Genomic DNA, 23,480 nt, shown 5'->3' with positions numbered 1-23,480 from the left:
AACAAGGCATAAAAATATTGTATACAGAACCTCAAATACCTACACAATCTATTACTTCATTTGAACAGAGCTTCCTGTTATGTATGACTTGTCTGGTAACTTGTATCACTGGTAGGTGAACATGACAGCTGCATCCAAAATTCTCTGGAAAATATCAAAACATATTTCCTTTTAATATGGAAAGAGATACTGAAAATCAACATGGATAGATTTTTATCATACTGTCATGACTATGGTATAATTGTACATGTTCATGACAACATACTGTGCAAAAGAAATCTGATGTATTAGGCACGAAACCACAATTAATTTTCCCACTGTCTTCTTTATAGCCTTTCTGTAATTTAAAAAAATTCCACCGGCGCAATTCAATTCAGATTTTCAGGGACGTTAATTTGAACCTTCCAACAACTTATATAAAAAATATAAAAAAAATTACCATTATTTTTTCAAATTTTATGCATAAACACAGAGATACCCTAAAAAATGACCCAAAATGGCTTCTGGATGTCACAAACTTGACCTTTTTTGACCTCACCAAATCACAACCTAAATGTCAAATTTCTCATTTCAACACATCTACTAAAATAATTTCATTATTCCTCTTCCATTTGAGCACAAAAAGTATGAGAAATTCTGAAAGGAAGTGTTTCTAAAAAATTTTTGAAAAATCTCCTATTATTATAGGAACTATATTCGTATACAACGAAAAGCTAAGGGCAGATAATTGTGGTCTCGTACCTATTAGATGCGCTAAAGTTAAAATACTGTAATAAAAAACCATTTTCTGTTATTTCATCATATTTCCAATCATTCTGCAAAGTTTCGATCAAATCGGTTCATTATCATGTCCACAAACCAGCTTCAAAGACAGCTACCCAAAACTGTTTGCAGCTCTTCTTTCTTATCTGAAAAATTCCAAAAGTTAGATATGACCACTTTTATCAATATTGCAATAACTTTTTTACTTTTGGAGATATTTTCACAAACTAAAGTGTTTTTTTCTCTTGGATAATTATAGTATTTGAATTACAAATTTTCTTTTATCAAAATAGTTTTAAAGTGGTTTAATTTTTTTTTTCAAATTCCAAATATGGAAAAAAATAGAATTGAATCAAATGAAGCTAAAATTAAAAATACTTCTACTTCATAAAAAAAATAGAAAAAAATATTGTAAATTACTTTAATAATTCAGAAAACAGCCCCAATTTACAGATTCTTGATAAGTTGAAAAGTATTTGTGTAAATAATTATTTTCTACAGGTGGCAATATGACCAATAATCTAAAGGCTCAGGGTTGCATACTCATACATAAAGTTCTTCAGATAAGAAAATTTTTGAATAATTACACAGGTATTTTAGGAAATTTTCATCACAGCAAGTTTTTTTCTTCACATTTTAAAGAAAACAAAATTGATTTATCACATTTGGGTCTCAAAGAACGAAAATTATAATATAGTGGTGCAAAAATGGTCAATTTAATTTTTTTTTTTTTTTCTAAAGGCATTTTACTTTTTTTTACTAGTATCTACTTAAAAAGTACAAAAACAATCCCAAATCAAATATTTGTTATCAATAATACGGAATTAAACCACCATATTGGCTTTCTTTTGATGATTCTTTGAAAACCCCCCATCACTCAGGGGGCAGTCTAGTATCCTATTAGGATCAAATTATCTGATCTAATGAGTAAAAGACTGCACCCTGAGCCTTATTAGAACTAAGTAAACATTGTCAGCATCTAGAAATTCTCACCTAAACTATCAAAAGAACCAAAAAGTACAAATAGTAGCCCTTTCAAGACTAAAATCATACCAAATTTTGTTGCGGAACCATACAAGAAGAAGATTCAAATATGTTTACTGATGGTAATACTCCACACAACAAAGGCAAAACTGGTCTAGCAGGAAGCCACAAGGTTAGTAATGCTGGACGGTTCAAGAAAGGTCATACTCCGTGGTCGAAAGGTCTCGTTTTTGAGAATGCAGTTTCATCAGATGAAGAAGAGTCAAAAGCTTACATCCGAATGAATCTGCAAGATCACCAACAAGACGACATCAAAGCTGATTCCGTATCCAGGACTGACAGCTCACAAGTGGTAAAAGAAGATGGAAGTGGTGTGATTAAATCCAGTATGATCCTGCGGCCACGGTTCCTGAAAGCAGACAAAGAAAAGGTGACATCAAATAATTCTCATATTATTGAGAGTGAAAAGATGTTTGACATGTTCAACTTGGCGTACCAACAGCACAGGGAAACACCAAAAACTTGTAAGAGGCCATGGATGGAGCCACATAGTGACAGAAAATGGGGTGCCTGTATCATGTACAGAGTTCGGTGTGCAAACTGTTGGTTTGTGACTCCAACACTAGCAAAGTTGTACTCAGAAGTTGAAAACAACAAGCCAGGGCCAAATCCAGCCGGTACTAACATTGCGCTAGTTTCAGCAGGACTAGATAGTCCAATAGGAAGCACCAAGACCCAGGAGATTTTAGCGCGTGTAAGTGTTCCACCTCCATGCAAGAGTGGTATGCAGAGAAACACCGACCGAATTTCTAAAGTTATGGTAAAGCAGAACAAGGACGACATGAAAGATAAGGTTGAACAAGTGAAGGCATACAACAAAAAGAAGGGACAACCAGAAAATGTGATAGATGTGACCTTAGATGGCAGGTACCCAACTGCAACAAGGTCCAGCAGGAAGAAACCAGGGTTAAATGCATCACAGGCACAGATGCTTGCGATTGAACAAAATACTCCATGGAAGTTTGTAGTCGCATCATCTTCACTAAACCAGCTATGTTGGAAGGGAGCTTGGCTCAGAGGAAAGGGATTTGATGCAGAGTGCCCAGGCCATGAAGACTGTACTGCTACCCTTCATAGAACTATACCAATATCAGAATATGCCATGGGAAAAGAAATTGGAAATCAGCTTGCACTGCAAGGTATGCTTATCCGTTATGCCACAACAGATGGAGATGCACGTTCCGCTAAAGGAGTAGAAGATGCCATACATGTACTGTATCCTATGTGGGAAGTGCAGAGACTGGCGGACCCAGTACATCTAAGCCAACATCAATTCCGAGCGGGAATGCGAGCTGAGTTTAGTGAGACCATGTTTCATGGACAAACTAAAGAAGAGAACAAAGACTTGAAGAAAATGTTTAGCCTGGACTTGAAGTGTCGCAGTTCCATGATATTGAACCAGTTAATGAATGAATATAACAAGGACACAGAAAAAGTATGTAAAAAATTACCTACCATCCTTTCAACTACAGTCCAGTGTTATGGTGGAGACTGTTCATCTTGCCTTAAGGAGTCTGTGGTATGCAAAGGTACAGTCAGTGATAACTGGTGGACTAGATCCTTTTACCTAAGCACTTACAACATCACTGTGCTGAAAATAGATGAAATTGATGAAATTATACTGCTAGAACTACTGAAAATGATACTTAGTGAGGAAGCAGTCAATAGCATGAGAATGTTCCACACAACAAATAAAAATGAAGGAGTTCATTGTGCATTGAGTGTGAGTTTACCAAAAAATGTAACTCATGGAAAAAACATGGAAGGCAGACTTCATTCTGCAATACACAGGACCAACAACAGACCTGGTACATCAGCCAAGATGAAAAGCAAAGAGTTGAACATTAAAGTGTCCGAAGACTGTGAGACCTTCTTTGATAAAATGGACAGAGAGTATACTTACAAAAGGAATTATGAGCAGAAACCTGAAGTAAAGATAAGAAGGTTACAACAGACAGCTGTCAGACTGGAGGAACACAAGATTCATAAAGAGCTCCACAAAAAGAGACCAGACTATGTAAAAGGGCAACTAGATCCTGTACCAGATGAGCTGATGCATGATGCATACTGCAAGAAGAAGATGCCTAAGTAAAAGACAGACAGCTTAAAAAAATCAAAGGTCCTTTTAAGGACCACCCAAATCTTTCAAAAAGATTTCTTATATTGATACGAATAAAATGAAATTTAATGAATAAATGAACACTTTCCCCTGCCCATTTTCTTTTAAATCCATTAAAATACCTAAATTATTATCTGGCATCTTAAGGTGCACTAAACAGGGGGGAAAGGGGGCAATGTGACCTATACATTCCCCTTTCGACACACATGTTTGCCTACTGTTGTTGATACCATGTGGTTCCAACACCAGATGAGCTACATTTATGCATTTGGTATTGTGGCACAGGTGTGATACATCAACAGCTGCTAACTGTGCAGCCCTATGCTGTATCATGTATGCAAGCCTGTGCACATATAATAATTTCCACCCAATGGCACCAGGAAATCTACAATGTATGACCCCATATTTGCCATTTGGTGTACATGACCCTGTCCAAATAAAACACTCTCCATTTAGCCCAAGGGCACATTTTTCCTCTAGCTTTTGATGGTACTTCTGAAAAAAGGCATCCATTTTGTAAAGTTACTTTTTCAAGCAAGATTGAGTAGGAATATTTCTCAAAACGAGGATTTGGTACTCCTCAAAACCACAAAAAAAGTCCAAATTTGAGATATCCATCTCCTATCTTTTGAAAAATGGCTAAATTATGCAAAATTTCCTCAAAATATAGTAAATTTGATATATTTCAATAGTACTGTACCTCTACTACACATATGAAACATAAAAATACTCACCAATATAAAAATGTAGCCATATCAGCTGTTTTTGTATGCAAACATACCTCTCTATTAGGCACGAAACCACAATTAATTTTCCCACTGTCTTCTTTATAGCCTTTCTGTAATTTAAAAAAATTCCACCGGCGCAATTCAATTCAGATTTTCAGGGACGTTAATTTGAACCTTCCAACAACTTATATAAAAAATATAAAAAAAATTACCATTATTTTTTCAAATTTTATGCATAAACACAGAGATACCCTAAAAAATGACCCAAAATGGCTTCTGGATGTCACAAACTTGACCTTTTTTGACCTCACCAAATCACAACCTAAATGTCAAATTTCTCATTTCAACACATCTACTAAAATAATTTCATTATTCCTCTTCCATTTGAGCACAAAAAGTATGAGAAATTCTGAAAGGAAGTGTTTCTAAAAAATTTTTGAAAAATCTCCTATTATTATAGGAACTATATTCGTATACAACGAAAAGCTAAGGGCAGATAATTGTGGTCTCGTACCTATTAGATGCGCTAAAGTTAAAATACTGTAATAAAAAACCATTTTCTGTTATTTCATCATATTTCCAATCATTCTGCAAAGTTTCGATCAAATCGGTTCATTATCATGTCCACAAACCAGCTTCAAAGACAGCTACCCAAAACTGTTTGCAGCTCTTCTTTCTTATCTGAAAAATTCCAAAAGTTAGATATGACCACTTTTATCAATATTGCAATAACTTTTTTACTTTTGGAGATATTTTCACAAACTAAAGTGTTTTTTTCTCTTGGATAATTATAGTATTTGAATTACAAATTTTCTTTTATCAAAATAGTTTTAAAGTGGTTTAATTTTTTTTTTCAAATTCCAAATATGGAAAAAAATAGAATTGAATCAAATGAAGCTAAAATTAAAAATACTTCTACTTCATAAAAAAAATAGAAAAAAATATTGTAAATTACTTTAATAATTCAGAAAACAGCCCCAATTTACAGATTCTTGATAAGTTGAAAAGTATTTGTGTAAATAATTATTTTCTACAGGTGGCAATATGACCAATAATCTAAAGGCTCAGGGTTGCATACTCATACATAAAGTTCTTCAGATAAGAAAATTTTTGAATAATTACACAGGTATTTTAGGAAATTTTCATCACAGCAAGTTTTTTTCTTCACATTTTAAAGAAAACAAAATTGATTTATCACATTTGGGTCTCAAAGAACGAAAATTATAATATAGTGGTGCAAAAATGGTCAATTTAATTTTTTTTTTTTTTTCTAAAGGCATTTTACTTTTTTTTACTAGTATCTACTTAAAAAGTACAAAAACAATCCCAAATCAAATATTTGTTATCAATAATACGGAATTAAACCACCATATTGGCTTTCTTTTGATGATTCTTTGAAAACCCCCCATCACTCAGGGGGCAGTCTAGTATCCTATTAGGATCAAATTATCTGATCTAATGAGTAAAAGACTGCACCCTGAGCCTTATTAGAACTAAGTAAACATTGTCAGCATCTAGAAATTCTCACCTAAACTATCAAAAGAACCAAAAAGTACAAATAGTAGCCCTTTCGAGACTAAAATCATACCAAATTTTGTTGCGGAACCATACAAGAAGAAGATTCAAATATGTTTACTGATGGTAATACTCCACACAACAAAGGCAAAACTGGTCTAGCAGGAAGCCACAAGGTTAGTAATGCTGGACGGTTCAAGAAAGGTCATACTCCGTGGTCGAAAGGTCTCGTTTTTGAGAATGCAGTTTCATCAGATGAAGAAGAGTCAAAAGCTTACATCCGAATGAATCTGCAAGATCACCAACAAGACGACATCAAAGCTGATTCCGTATCCAGGACTGACAGCTCACAAGTGGTAAAAGAAGATGGAAGTGGTGTGATTAAATCCAGTATGATCCTGCGGCCACGGTTCCTGAAAGCAGACAAAGAAAAGGTGACATCAAATAATTCTCATATTATTGAGAGTGAAAAGATGTTTGACATGTTCAACTTGGCGTACCAACAGCACAGGGAAACACCAAAAACTTGTAAGAGGCCATGGATGGAGCCACATAGTGACAGAAAATGGGGTGCCTGTATCATGTACAGAGTTCGGTGTGCAAACTGTTGGTTTGTGACTCCAACACTAGCAAAGTTGTACTCAGAAGTTGAAAACAACAAGCCAGGGCCAAATCCAGCCGGTACTAACATTGCGCTAGTTTCAGCAGGACTAGATAGTCCAATAGGAAGCACCAAGACCCAGGAGATTTTAGCGCGTGTAAGTGTTCCACCTCCATGCAAGAGTGGTATGCAGAGAAACACCGACCGAATTTCTAAAGTTATGGTAAAGCAGAACAAGGACGACATGAAAGATAAGGTTGAACAAGTGAAGGCATACAACAAAAAGAAGGGACAACCAGAAAATGTGATAGATGTGACCTTAGATGGCAGGTACCCAACTGCAACAAGGTCCAGCAGGAAGAAACCAGGGTTAAATGCATCACAGGCACAGATGCTTGCGATTGAACAAAATACTCCATGGAAGTTTGTAGTCGCATCATCTTCACTAAACCAGCTATGTTGGAAGGGAGCTTGGCTCAGAGGAAAGGGATTTGATGCAGAGTGCCCAGGCCATGAAGACTGTACTGCTACCCTTCATAGAACTATACCAATATCAGAATATGCCATGGGAAAAGAAATTGGAAATCAGCTTGCACTGCAAGGTATGCTTATCCGTTATGCCACAACAGATGGAGATGCACGTTCCGCTAAAGGAGTAGAAGATGCCATACATGTACTGTATCCTATGTGGGAAGTGCAGAGACTGGCGGACCCAGTACATCTAAGCCAACATCAATTCCGAGCGGGAATGCGAGCTGAGTTTAGTGAGACCATGTTTCATGGACAAACTAAAGAAGAGAACAAAGACTTGAAGAAAATGTTTAGCCTGGACTTGAAGTGTCGCAGTTCCATGATATTGAACCAGTTAATGAATGAATATAACAAGGACACAGAAAAAGTATGTAAAAAATTACCTACCATCCTTTCAACTACAGTCCAGTGTTATGGTGGAGACTGTTCATCTTGCCTTAAGGAGTCTGTGGTATGCAAAGGTACAGTCAGTGATAACTGGTGGACTAGATCCTTTTACCTAAGCACTTACAACATCACTGTGCTGAAAATAGATGAAATTGATGAAATTATACTGCTAGAACTACTGAAAATGATACTTAGTGAGGAAGCAGTCAATAGCATGAGAATGTTCCACACAACAAATAAAAATGAAGGAGTTCATTGTGCATTGAGTGTGAGTTTACCAAAAAATGTAACTCATGGAAAAAACATGGAAGGCAGACTTCATTCTGCAATACACAGGACCAACAACAGACCTGGTACATCAGCCAAGATGAAAAGCAAAGAGTTGAACATTAAAGTGTCCGAAGACTGTGAGACCTTCTTTGATAAAATGGACAGAGAGTATACTTACAAAAGGAATTATGAGCAGAAACCTGAAGTAAAGATAAGAAGGTTACAACAGACAGCTGTCAGACTGGAGGAACACAAGATTCATAAAGAGCTCCACAAAAAGAGACCAGACTATGTAAAAGGGCAACTAGATCCTGTACCAGATGAGCTGATGCATGATGCATACTGCAAGAAGAAGATGCCTAAGTAAAAGACAGACAGCTTAAAAAAATCAAAGGTCCTTTTAAGGACCACCCAAATCTTTCAAAAAGATTTCTTATATTGATACGAATAAAATGAAATTTAATGAATAAATGAACACTTTCCCCTGCCCATTTTCTTTTAAATCCATTAAAATACCTAAATTATTATCTGGCATCTTAAGGTGCACTAAACAGGGGGGAAAGGGGGCAATGTGACCTATACATTCCCCTTTCGACACACATGTTTGCCTACTGTTGTTGATACCATGTGGTTCCAACACCAGATGAGCTACATTTATGCATTTGGTATTGTGGCACAGGTGTGATACATCAACAGCTGCTAACTGTGCAGCCCTATGCTGTATCATGTATGCAAGCCTGTGCACATATAATAATTTCCACCCAATGGCACCAGGAAATCTACAATGTATGACCCCATATTTGCCATTTGGTGTACATGACCCTGTCCAAATAAAACACTCTCCATTTAGCCCAAGGGCACATTTTTCCTCTAGCTTTTGATGGTACTTCTGAAAAAAGGCATCCATTTTGTAAAGTTACTTTTTCAAGCAAGATTGAGTAGGAATATTTCTCAAAACGAGGATTTGGTACTCCTCAAAACCACAAAAAAAGTCCAAATTTGAGATATCCATCTCCTATCTTTTGAAAAATGGCTAAATTATGCAAAATTTCCTCAAAATATAGTAAATTTGATATATTTCAATAGTACTGTACCTCTACTACACATATGAAACATAAAAATACTCACCAATATAAAAATGTAGCCATATCAGCTGTTTTTGTATGCAAACATACCTCTCTATTAGGCACGAAACCACAATTAATTTTCCCACTGTCTTCTTTATAGCCTTTCTGTAATTTAAAAAAATTCCACCGGCGCAATTCAATTCAGATTTTCAGGGACGTTAATTTGAACCTTCCAACAACTTATATAAAAAATATAAAAAAAATTACCATTATTTTTTCAAATTTTATGCATAAACACAGAGATACCCTAAAAAATGACCCAAAATGGCTTCTGGATGTCACAAACTTGACCTTTTTTGACCTCACCAAATCACAACCTAAATGTCAAATTTCTCATTTCAACACATCTACTAAAATAATTTCATTATTCCTCTTCCATTTGAGCACAAAAAGTATGAGAAATTCTGAAAGGAAGTGTTTCTAAAAAATTTTTGAAAAATCTCCTATTATTATAGGAACTATATTCGTATACAACGAAAAGCTAAGGGCAGATAATTGTGGTCTCGTACCTATTAGATGCGCTAAAGTTAAAATACTGTAATAAAAAACCATTTTCTGTTATTTCATCATATTTCCAATCATTCTGCAAAGTTTCGATCAAATCGGTTCATTATCATGTCCACAAACCAGCTTCAAAGACAGCTACCCAAAACTGTTTGCAGCTCTTCTTTCTTATCTGAAAAATTCCAAAAGTTAGATATGACCACTTTTATCAATATTGCAATAACTTTTTTACTTTTGGAGATATTTTCACAAACTAAAGTGTTTTTTTCTCTTGGATAATTATAGTATTTGAATTACAAATTTTCTTTTATCAAAATAGTTTTAAAGTGGTTTAATTTTTTTTTTCAAATTCCAAATATGGAAAAAAATAGAATTGAATCAAATGAAGCTAAAATTAAAAATACTTCTACTTCATAAAAAAAATAGAAAAAAATATTGTAAATTACTTTAATAATTCAGAAAACAGCCCCAATTTACAGATTCTTGATAAGTTGAAAAGTATTTGTGTAAATAATTATTTTCTACAGGTGGCAATATGACCAATAATCTAAAGGCTCAGGGTTGCATACTCATACATAAAGTTCTTCAGATAAGAAAATTTTTGAATAATTACACAGGTATTTTAGGAAATTTTCATCACAGCAAGTTTTTTTCTTCACATTTTAAAGAAAACAAAATTGATTTATCACATTTGGGTCTCAAAGAACGAAAATTATAATATAGTGGTGCAAAAATGGTCAATTTAATTTTTTTTTTTTTTTCTAAAGGCATTTTACTTTTTTTTACTAGTATCTACTTAAAAAGTACAAAAACAATCCCAAATCAAATATTTGTTATCAATAATACGGAATTAAACCACCATATTGGCTTTCTTTTGATGATTCTTTGAAAACCCCCCATCACTCAGGGGGCAGTCTAGTATCCTATTAGGATCAAATTATCTGATCTAATGAGTAAAAGACTGCACCCTGAGCCTTATTAGAACTAAGTAAACATTGTCAGCATCTAGAAATTCTCACCTAAACTATCAAAAGAACCAAAAAGTACAAATAGTAGCCCTTTCGAGACTAAAATCATACCAAATTTTGTTGCGGAACCATACAAGAAGAAGATTCAAATATGTTTACTGATGGTAATACTCCACACAACAAAGGCAAAACTGGTCTAGCAGGAAGCCACAAGGTTAGTAATGCTGGACGGTTCAAGAAAGGTCATACTCCGTGGTCGAAAGGTCTCGTTTTTGAGAATGCAGTTTCATCAGATGAAGAAGAGTCAAAAGCTTACATCCGAATGAATCTGCAAGATCACCAACAAGACGACATCAAAGCTGATTCCGTATCCAGGACTGACAGCTCACAAGTGGTAAAAGAAGATGGAAGTGGTGTGATTAAATCCAGTATGATCCTGCGGCCACGGTTCCTGAAAGCAGACAAAGAAAAGGTGACATCAAATAATTCTCATATTATTGAGAGTGAAAAGATGTTTGACATGTTCAACTTGGCGTACCAACAGCACAGGGAAACACCAAAAACTTGTAAGAGGCCATGGATGGAGCCACATAGTGACAGAAAATGGGGTGCCTGTATCATGTACAGAGTTCGGTGTGCAAACTGTTGGTTTGTGACTCCAACACTAGCAAAGTTGTACTCAGAAGTTGAAAACAACAAGCCAGGGCCAAATCCAGCCGGTACTAACATTGCGCTAGTTTCAGCAGGACTAGATAGTCCAATAGGAAGCACCAAGACCCAGGAGATTTTAGCGCGTGTAAGTGTTCCACCTCCATGCAAGAGTGGTATGCAGAGAAACACCGACCGAATTTCTAAAGTTATGGTAAAGCAGAACAAGGACGACATGAAAGATAAGGTTGAACAAGTGAAGGCATACAACAAAAAGAAGGGACAACCAGAAAATGTGATAGATGTGACCTTAGATGGCAGGTACCCAACTGCAACAAGGTCCAGCAGGAAGAAACCAGGGTTAAATGCATCACAGGCACAGATGCTTGCGATTGAACAAAATACTCCATGGAAGTTTGTAGTCGCATCATCTTCACTAAACCAGCTATGTTGGAAGGGAGCTTGGCTCAGAGGAAAGGGATTTGATGCAGAGTGCCCAGGCCATGAAGACTGTACTGCTACCCTTCATAGAACTATACCAATATCAGAATATGCCATGGGAAAAGAAATTGGAAATCAGCTTGCACTGCAAGGTATGCTTATCCGTTATGCCACAACAGATGGAGATGCACGTTCCGCTAAAGGAGTAGAAGATGCCATACATGTACTGTATCCTATGTGGGAAGTGCAGAGACTGGCGGACCCAGTACATCTAAGCCAACATCAATTCCGAGCGGGAATGCGAGCTGAGTTTAGTGAGACCATGTTTCATGGACAAACTAAAGAAGAGAACAAAGACTTGAAGAAAATGTTTAGCCTGGACTTGAAGTGTCGCAGTTCCATGATATTGAACCAGTTAATGAATGAATATAACAAGGACACAGAAAAAGTATGTAAAAAATTACCTACCATCCTTTCAACTACAGTCCAGTGTTATGGTGGAGACTGTTCATCTTGCCTTAAGGAGTCTGTGGTATGCAAAGGTACAGTCAGTGATAACTGGTGGACTAGATCCTTTTACCTAAGCACTTACAACATCACTGTGCTGAAAATAGATGAAATTGATGAAATTATACTGCTAGAACTACTGAAAATGATACTTAGTGAGGAAGCAGTCAATAGCATGAGAATGTTCCACACAACAAATAAAAATGAAGGAGTTCATTGTGCATTGAGTGTGAGTTTACCAAAAAATGTAACTCATGGAAAAAACATGGAAGGCAGACTTCATTCTGCAATACACAGGACCAACAACAGACCTGGTACATCAGCCAAGATGAAAAGCAAAGAGTTGAACATTAAAGTGTCCGAAGACTGTGAGACCTTCTTTGATAAAATGGACAGAGAGTATACTTACAAAAGGAATTATGAGCAGAAACCTGAAGTAAAGATAAGAAGGTTACAACAGACAGCTGTCAGACTGGAGGAACACAAGATTCATAAAGAGCTCCACAAAAAGAGACCAGACTATGTAAAAGGGCAACTAGATCCTGTACCAGATGAGCTGATGCATGATGCATACTGCAAGAAGAAGATGCCTAAGTAAAAGACAGACAGCTTAAAAAAATCAAAGGTCCTTTTAAGGACCACCCAAATCTTTCAAAAAGATTTCTTATATTGATACGAATAAAATGAAATTTAATGAATAAATGAACACTTTCCCCTGCCCATTTTCTTTTAAATCCATTAAAATACCTAAATTATTATCTGGCATCTTAAGGTGCACTAAACAGGGGGGAAAGGGGGCAATGTGACCTATACATTCCCCTTTCGACACACATGTTTGCCTACTGTTGTTGATACCATGTGGTTCCAACACCAGATGAGCTACATTTATGCATTTGGTATTGTGGCACAGGTGTGATACATCAACAGCTGCTAACTGTGCAGCCCTATGCTGTATCATGTATGCAAGCCTGTGCACATATAATAATTTCCACCCAATGGCACCAGGAAATCTACAATGTATGACCCCATATTTGCCATTTGGTGTACATGACCCTGTCCAAATAAAACACTCTCCATTTAGCCCAAGGGCACATTTTTCCTCTAGCTTTTGATGGTACTTCTGAAAAAAGGCATCCATTTTGTAAAGTTACTTTTTCAAGCAAGATTGAGTAGGAATATTTCTCAAAACGAGGATTTGGTACTCCTCAAAACCACAAAAAAAGTCCAAATTTGAGATATCCATCTCCTATCTTTTGAAAAATGGCTAAATTATGCAAAATTTCCTCAAAATATAGTAAATTTGATATATTTCAATAGTACTGTACCTCTACTACACATATGAAACATAAAAATACTCACCAATATAAAAATGTAGCCATATCAGCTGTTTTTGTATGCAAACATACCTCTCTATTAGGCACGAAACCACAATTAATTTTCCCACTGTCTTCTTTATAGCCTTTCTGTAATTTAAAAAAATTCCACCGGCGCAATTCAATTCAGATTTTCAGGGACGTTAATTTGAACCTTCCAACAACTTATATAAAAAATATAAAAAAAATTACCATTATTTTTTCAAATTTTATGCATAAACACAGAGATACCCTAAAAAATGACCCAAAATGGCTTCTGGATGTCACAAACTTGACCTTTTTTGACCTCACCAAATCACAACCTAAATGTCAAATTTCTCATTTCAACACATCTACTAAAATAATTTCATTATTCCTCTTCCATTTGAGCACAAAAAGTATGAGAAATTCTGAAAGGAAGTGTTTCTAAAAAATTTTTGAAAAATCTCCTATTATTATAGGAACTATATTCGTATACAACAAAAAGCTAAGGGCAGATAATTGTGGTCTCGTACCTGATGACTGATAAAACTAGTTCCTTATCCTTAGTTACAGATATACTATGTAAGTCAACAGCTTGTATTTATGGATCTATTAAAAAAGTAAAAAAAAATAGCATGATAACTTCTTAAAAAATTGGAAATTGTGTCTTATATAAGGTCATACAAATGTATATGTTAATGTTTAGATTAATTTCCAAATCATATAATTCATGTAGTTTATCCCAAGTTATGTATAAAATGTTCTCATATGACTTACATGTACAATACCATGGAACATTAAATATTGTTTTTGATTGCTCTTGGTCAACTATTCTGCAATACTTGTTTCACTGGAGTTTCCTTGACCTTGTACATGAATTTATTTTTGTACTCAAAAATAAAATGTATACACAAATAACTGATTCTTGAAAGGTTTTGTTTGTGTGTTACCCTATAATCAAGTAACTATACAACACATCATGTTCAACAAATTTGTATCATAGACTGATTCATTTAAATGAAAATCAACAGCCATTGACTCAACAACAACTCTTCATGTCTTTATAAAAATGTTTGTATGGACTTTGGAACACGTATTGTATACAGTACACGTACAAGGCTTAAGAAAGTTTTTTGTGTACCATATCTCCTGTAATTTGAACTGCACTCATTTACTTAGACTACAGCACACAATTTAGACAAATTATAATTAACAAATACATGGTATATGAAAAACACTATTAGTTATTTATCATAATTCTTCATTATTGTAACTGTGTTCGAGCTAAATAAAATATTTGTATTTTCATCATGGCGGCACTGTAAACAATAATGAATGCATGTCATTAATGTTCGTTTGTTTTGACAATCGAAATGTTGACTTTAAAATTATAAAAACAAAAAATGATCGCCAAAAATTGTAATAAAACATATTGTAACGCTTAAAATGAAAAAAAATTCAAATATAACAAATTACTATATAGCAAAAAAATATGCCGAAGTTCATAAGCAAGCTGCTGGTAAAAAACACAATGGAGAAAACTTTAATTTGTTTTGCGTTTTTTGTAGAAGGTTTGGAATTATCTCAAACTACGATTTTCAGGTTCATTTGTATTCACCTTAATGTGTCACTTACTTTTTGGTGGAATTATCGGACTTTTACATGACTTTTGAACTAAAATCAGACTTCCGAACGGTGTATATATGAAAATATACGAAAAGTTCCGGAACTGTTGGCAGAAGCATCCCATGGAAACAGAAGTTTGGAATTATCGGACTTTTACATGACTTTTGAACTAAAATCAGACTTCCGAACGGTGTATATATGAAAATATACGAAAAGTTCCGGAACTGTTGGCAGAAGCATCCCATGGAAACAGAAGTTTGGAATTATCGGACTTTTACATGACTTTTGAACTAAAATCAGACTTCCGAACGGTATATATATATATATATATATATATATATATATATATATATATATATATATATATACACCGTTCGGAAGTCTAATAAAAAAGCACTATAATAAAAGCAATGCAGACTAAATTTAAAAGCAGATATTACTAAACAGCTAAAACCATTAAAATTAACATGCCAGCAAGATTAAAATAATAAATTGAAAGATTTTAAGGAGATGGTGTCGCATCTGTCAGTTGGGTAAGCCAAACCATTGGCAAAAGGAATAAGAACATACCTTCCCCTCCCACTTATTTATCAAATTTTTAAATTGATCAAGGCCCATGTCCCCTCTTAATTCATTTCGAAGTCGGTTCCAAAGCTTAGCTGCCACATAGCTGACAGAGTGCAGGTCATGTCTGGTTGTGTTTACTCTTGGTATGTTTACCAAGTTTGTATACCTAAAAGAGTAAGAACTTTCTTTGACAGTTATCATATCATGTAAGTATACAGGAGTAAGTTTGTTTATTATTTCATATATATGTTTAGCTAAAAATCTCAATCATCTAACTCTTAAGGATGGCATCTTAGACTTTATTAACAACTCTACATATGTACTTTTATCATCATTATAAATAAAGCGTAAAGCCCTTTCTTGAATTTTTTCTAATTTTTTTGTACAGCTTTCATTACAAAAATGCCATACTAATGGACAATAGTTGAAATTTGCCAGTATTAAAAAATAATATATTGTAAGTTTACCAAATTTACTCAGATGATTTCCAATTCTTTTTAATACATTTAATTGTTGTGATGCCTTTTTACATGTATTAAAGATATGGCTATTAAAGTTCAATTTAAAATCAAATGTTATACCTAATAGATTTACTTCATCCTCACACAGGATATCATTACCATATAAATTAAATAAAATGTTCTCTTTTTAGTCTTACTGCCAATCGTAATAGCCTGAAACTTGTCAGGATTGGCTTTCATATGATTATCTGAGAACCATTTGATTAAAATACTACTCTCCTGTTCCAGAGTATTCACAATATCTTGTAGATTATTGCTGCTATATGATAAAGTATTGTCATCAGCATAGTTATATAAGTCACTTTTCGAAATAAAGTGAAATATATCGTTAATAAAGATATTAAAAAAGGACCGATCCCAAGATTGACCCCTGTGGACCCCCTTTATAGATGTCCAAAAAAGGACTGCATATAGAACCAATTTAATAAACTGCTTCCTGTTTTGAGATAGCTATTTAATAAAGACAGGGCATTTTCAGACAAACCATAACTTTTCAATTTCAGCAGGAGCAGATCATGTGGTAGACAATCAAACTCTTTTGACAGATCCATCAGAATAGCAGCAGTGAACTTATTTTCATCTGAAGATTTACGCCAGTCTTCAATAATTTTGATCAAAATATCTTGACAACTGTAGCCAGGTCTAAAAGCAGACAAGAAAATGTTAAATTTTGTCTCAAAAAATTCACATATCTGAGATTCAATAGCTCTTTCATAAAGTTTTGAGATGGTTGGTAGTACACTGACTGGTCTGTAGTTTCCTGTTTCTAGTGTGCTGTTTTTCTTGTGACTTGGTACTACCTGTGCTATTTTTAATTTGTCTAGAAAAACTGAAGTTTCATAAGTCATGTTGATCAGGTTGGTAATTGGATGTTTTACTACTGGTGCAGCTCGGTATTTAATATCCCATATATGTAAGGAGTGTTCCCTTGATTGTGATACTAATCAAAGTACTCATGTACTGAATCAATTCGTTTGAAATTTTCCTCCTCAAATAATCGTCAAATCGCAAAAATAGGAGATTAAAGGAGAGAACAGGGATCGAATTCAAACGTATCTTAATATAATTTGATTGTTGTAAATTGTTAATATTGAACTTGTTGATTTGTGTTAAATTCACCGTTCTGTCTACAAAGGACATAAAAAAAATAAACATTTTAAAATTCATGATGCAATACGTCAGTTTACGTATTATTCAGGTTCGGTGTTGGTTTACACGATGAGTGAACTCAAAACTCTCTGACATATTGCATAATTACACTACAAACTTCTAGTTGGACTTTCCCAGTTTCTACACTGAATTCATCGAGATCTATGTCGAAGCTGTCATGTAAAACGCTTAGTTTCTGGGCACCTAGTTCTAGAGACACGTGTTTTAGAATATAGTTTCAACAATTATATCTGGAGCACGAAACAATAGCCATGCACGGTAAGGCTCTGGAGCACCTACAGCTCTATTACAACAACACATTGCCAAATAGCCAAAATAAAATGATTATTACAAAACGCAATATCACAAGACGACAGATTGACACCATTCCTGAGAAATGCATAATCGAAAGTCGATCACGTGACTTCAGGACATGGACGTGTTTTTCTGCTCTTGGAAATTTCTAGATTTTGGATAGTTGACATCTGAGATGATATATTATGACTTCAATGCCGTAAATATTACTTATTATTTCATCAATCTTCAGAAATTTGTTAACATTGGTGGTGCTATTTGCCCGTATTTATATTTATATATTCATTACGGACAAGTATAGAACTGTTCATAGAGCCTTGGCTACATAACCCTGAGGATGTCAGGTCGAATATGAACTATACTCATTATCACAGTCAATGAAATTGGACTTTGGACTCTGGTAGAAAGAAACGGTTGACTGGTAGTAAATCTGACCCCGTGAACTCTTTATTAGCTATTGATTGATCCAAACAAAATTTCTCTAAAAGATACTTCTAGTCTTATCGAGAAGAGCAGACGAGTATTGAATGAGCAGTCCGATGAATATCCCATATTAAATCTTATTTTACAAAATAGTTACGGGAATGGACAAAATGGGGAATGTTAATAAATGGATGAAAAACGTGGACCAAAGAATGAAAACAATGGAAAAAAAGATAGAAAAACGACTTGACAATCTCAGTCAGAATATAATGTCAGTCACCAATAGAGTAAAAAGACTAAAAGATAAAACTGGCGGGTATGAAAAGAAAATTTCAGAATGTGAGGTAAGCTGTACGGGTATAAGTAATTTGTTTGATGAGCTAAAGGCGGGAGTTAAAATCAACACGCGCAATATTATACACCAAGATGCAAGAATAAATGTTCTTGAAAACCAGCCAATAATACAGCCTGTTATTCAACCAGTTACTGAAAGTGAGATCAAGACCATGAAAGCCGAACTGTTAGATCTTAAGTGCAGGTCGATGAAAAACAATTTAATCTTCACTGGATTGCACAGAACGCGTGAAAAAGATACAGAAGGTCTGCTAAGATGCTTCCTCCAAAATAAGCTCGGCATTAACTGCAAAATTGTGTTCGGGAATATCAATCGTATTAAGACCAATGGTAACTACAGACGAGCACCGATAGTAGCACGTTTCCTTTACTATCGAGATGTAGAATACGCACTTAGTGTTGCACACAGACTAAAAGGAAAACCGTACAGTATAAAGGAGCAGTTTCCTCCAGAGATCGAAATGAAAAGGAGAAAGCTGTATCCGGCGATGAAAGAGGCTCGACGACAGAAGAGCCAAGTAAAAATGGGCCGTATAGGCTGTACATAGTCAATGAACTATACATTCCAGAAAATGTAAATGAACAACAGATAACAACACCAAAGAACAACGCTACTGGCCACAACGTCGACAATCGGATACTAGCCCGCCGAGCAAACGGCAAAGACACGGTCCATCTCCTCCATCTTACAACCGAGGCCCAGACTAGGGGGTAGGTGCAAGAGGACTATGTGATAGCGGAAGTTTAAAGAAAATAAAACTGTTTTTTAAATGTTTGTGGCATAAGCAAAAACTTGTCTGTTCAGATTTTATTGAATTAATACTTGAATATGATGTTTGTATTTTTGTAGAGACAAAACTAGATGATATTTCGTTGACCATACCAAAAAATTATCAGTATTTTTCAAAGATAAGAAAGCGGTGTAAAAAACATCTGGCGGTATTGTAATAATGTATAAATCAGAATTACATAAATACCTACACTTTTATAAGACCGAACGCGAATTTGTCCAATGGGTTAAGTTCTCAAAAGACATCGTCTGTAAAAATATAGGTACTCTTAACAACCTGCATTTATGCCCCTACTTAATGATGTTAGCCAACGGGACTATTTTCCTGCGGTAGTGTAAGATAATCGCAGATGCCAACAGGCTTTACAAACCTGAAGTCCCTGGCGACTGCTATTTCAATTCAGATGATAGGACAAGGATGTTTTTGACTATCCATATGATTCGTACTGTACTCTTTATTGACTTATCATATCATGTTTGTTTTTTCCTCAACTGTTCACATATGGTTTATTCTGGCTATTCCAACATTCTAAAATTTATAGGTAAAAATTATAAAATCCATGTAGGAATTGCCAGAACGGTTGTATAAACAAGGGATTAAGTTTGTGTATACTGTAAAAACAAAACTTTAATTGGAATTCTAAATGTGTTACCTGTCACATTTTTGCTGTATGTATGAAATTTTATTTGGGATCTGTAAAGGTTTCATATGAAAATTCTTATGAATTTTAGACTTGCGAGTGTTTAGGTGTCATTTAAAGTTTTATTTTTTAAAAATAAAAAGATTTTTTTTCACAATTTTATTAAATATTCAATATTCATGATGACAATAAGTCATTGATAATACACACTTTATAAGTACATAATATTCAAGCACTGATAACATTGTAAATAAATGAAAAAGCAGTAAATAAAGTTAAAGTACACATGATTTGTTTAAAAGAATCATACAATAAATGCATAAATAAAACATACAAAGCACAACAGCTCAAGCACTAATCAAAAGTTCACAAGTCTACTCTAGATGCAAAAGATGAGAAGCAGCGTAAGCAAACGACTGATGTGAGTTCCTGGTTCTGTAGACGAATCTTCAGTGTTGTCAGTCTGGAGTCGATCTCTCGGTATTTGCGTTTTCTTGGGACACGTTTACCATCGGCTTGGTACTGGAGCAAGGTGCAGGCATGGACGGCTTCTTCGTTTGTTTATTAATTAACTGAATTTAATTTTCAGTCTCTATCTTCTTTCCAATATTTCAACATTTTCAGTCTATATTTTATATGTTTATTACCATGAAAAAAGTTATAAATTTGGAAAAATAGCCCCACATTTCTCTAAAACACTTTATAATTTTGCTAATAAAATGTTTAAATCCAATGTTGAATCCCACATTTACATGTAAAATTAATTAGGCAATAATTACTAAAACAACATCCATTGTTCTCTGCATGTAGGAATGTCCAGAATATATATTTTTAAAATGTTGGAATAGCTAGAAGACACCTCACATATAAAGGTGCCTATTCCAGTGGCACTCCCTATTACCTTATATGTAGGAAGTGGTCCACGAAGTCTCAATAGAACAAATGTATGGAGTGATATCAGGGACATATACACGTACAATTGATACGGATTTGTATGTTAAAACGGGAATGTATTAATTAGAACATACAATATTACAGTAAAAAATCTTGTTTAGATTGAAAGTGACAAAATATAACAAAATTCTTCGGTTAATTATATTTTTTCTCGACATTGGAGATTAAGGGTACCTAAAATCGTGAATGAAAGATTATCTCGACTCATTTGATTATGCCACGTACGTAGGTAGCATCCAATGGACAAAAAGTATGAATACTGAATTGTTGCGAAAATCGTCTTTATATTTACAGAATAATTTGTCAATCGATAAGTCTGAGCATGGACAAATCAGAGTTCGTGCTACGATAGGATTTTGGTTCCTAATGGGTTTTGTAAGATAACATGTATGATTTGTTCCAAATGTCTATCATCTCTTAAAAATATTATTGCTTTGAATGTTTAAAGAAAATTCTTATGGTGTTGTCATAAGTGAGTGATTTTTGTAGTACTTATACTATTCTTAAAAACTACATGTATTGTATTTCCAATTCACTACCATCAAGATCATGAATACCTTAGCTGGCCCAAGGATTTACATATATTTATATCTTCACTTATAACTCCTTAATTGGCTCACCTGAAAATCATAATTTGTTTAAAAAAAATAATAACAAAACAATACTTATTTAAAGAAAAAAATAGGCATTTCTTTCTGTTTACGTATTGAATTTTAACTAAAATTTAAAACGTTTTTGATTTTATCAAACCTGATGTACTTCGGAACGGAATAAACTTGATAACTTCTGCGACAAAAAAAAAAAAAAAAAAAACAACATAGCATATAAAGCATCAATTAAGAATCTTTTTGAAGTGTATGTGTGGTCCTTAAAAGGACCTTTTTGTTTCATTTTTGATACAACGTTAACCGTTTGGCTTGTTTCTGATGTCACTCGGGAGAAAATTCCGTTTCTTCCCGGCCATTAGTATTGTCATCATCTTCAACATCACTGGCCACTATTTCTACGATCTCTCCAAAAAGTTCCTGTCGAAGTTGTTGCACAGCTTTAGCTTTCTCATGGGCATAATCATAATAAACGTTTCTTAGTCCTTCTGCCACAGCAAGCTTCAATCTTAAATTGTATCTAAATGATCTAAAATTAGCCTTCTTAGCTCGGTCATATCTTTTCTGTAATCCATCAAGGGTCTGATTTAGAAGAATAATTTGTTCACACGATCGTCTAAATCTTTGCTCTGCCCTCAGTAATGCAGTTCTTTTGTCGTTAAAAGCACGGCTTCCTCTTCTTAACGTCCTCATTGTTCTCCGGTCTAATGTAGAAATGTCCCAACGTGTGTAAATGGCCAACAAAAATTATATAATTTCCGGTAATGTCAAATAAATCTGCCAGGGGCGGAGTGACGTCTGTCGCTTAACTGCTTAATATCCCGCAAAGATAAGGGCTAATCTGTGATAAACCTCTTTGAAGCATTGTATGGTCGTCCCGCGAAATTTAGGCCCTAAACAAGATTATTTTTTTTCAAATTTAATTGATCATTGTTATCTTACGTTATTATAAATAATTTATGGACATAAAGGAATTGTTTTTAATTGCCTTAGGTTACCATTGTGTGTTATATGGCACCTGTTTAATTCAATCAAATAATTATCAAAATGCAATTAACGACGACATGTGTCTTAGGCATAGTGCTAATTAAAATGCAATTAACGACGACATGTGTCATAGGCATAGTGCTAATTAAAATCTAATTCTTGACATTTAAACGAGATTACAATATAATCTTAACCACACTTCTTAAACAGATACACAGTAGATTTTGTTGACATAGGAACTATGCTAATTCATTGAAATAAATATTTTAAATCTAAATGTAAGTACGAAAATATTTACGAACTGGAATAGGAAGAAAGAGCAATTTAATATGATTTTTTTTAAAAATAAAATGTTGGTTTTTGGTCACCAATTCCCAAATAATCCTAAAATGACTGATATTATTCGGGTAACTAAAATCCCTTCTTTTGTAGTATTGTATCTTGTGGTATAATTCAATTGCATAGAGATCCATACATGCACTTTTATGTAAGGTCGTTTGAAGACATACTCGAGCAAACAGGGAGTCAACAAATACATGTATTAAACACTTGTACACACCGAGTAGCAGGATACGGAGACACCACCGGATTTCCGAGAATGGTCCCATATAGTTTCTTTAAGATCTAAGCTTAAACAAGAATTTTCAACAAGTCATTAGCTGTCTGTGAAGCACCTGTTCAGAAAACAAGCGTCACCAAGGGTAAATACAGATCTAATAACCGCACGACTCTGTCCGTTCGCTACCGGAAACGCTTAGGCACAGACCATTTTCTTCTCGGAGGGGAGGAGGCTGGGATTTTTTCCCACAAGCGCGAAAACAATCATTTTTTTAGCAGCAGCTGGAGTTATTTTTTAAATTTTTTATTTGAAAATCTGAATTGATAAGTAATGCGAGGCTTATTGAATCAAAATATTTATGTACATGGCTGAGTAAAAAAAATAATGCTCAAATTTGGAATATTATTTAAAAAAAAAATTCCTGGCCCCTCACTCAGTATAAAAATGGTCAGTGCCTTAGGGGTACCTATTTTGTGTTATCTGTCACTCAAAAAAGTATTTTA

General features: G+C 34.5%; 1 long non-coding RNA gene across 1 annotated transcript; it reads right to left on the bottom strand.

The window, feature by feature from the left end:
• Nucleotides 1-317: 317 nt before the first annotated feature.
• Nucleotides 318-13,256, bottom strand: LOC148621912 (uncharacterized). The gene is made up of 7 exons (XR_015921275.1): nucleotides 12,114-13,256; nucleotides 10,873-11,007; nucleotides 7,688-9,760; nucleotides 6,447-6,581; nucleotides 3,262-5,334; nucleotides 2,021-2,155; nucleotides 318-908 (listed from the first exon to the last, which is right to left on the bottom strand). It is a non-coding gene; the product is annotated as an uncharacterized LOC148621912 (long non-coding RNA).
• Nucleotides 13,257-23,480: the final 10,224 nt, after the last annotated feature.

Source organism: Perna viridis, chromosome 3, assembly GCF_037379345.1.
Source record: "Perna viridis isolate PV_CMFRI_1.1 ecotype Kerala chromosome 3, ASM3737934v1, whole genome shotgun sequence".
Taxonomy (NCBI): Eukaryota; Metazoa; Mollusca; class Bivalvia; order Mytilida; family Mytilidae; genus Perna; species Perna viridis.
This window is presented reverse-complemented; position numbering and strand designations above follow the sequence as displayed.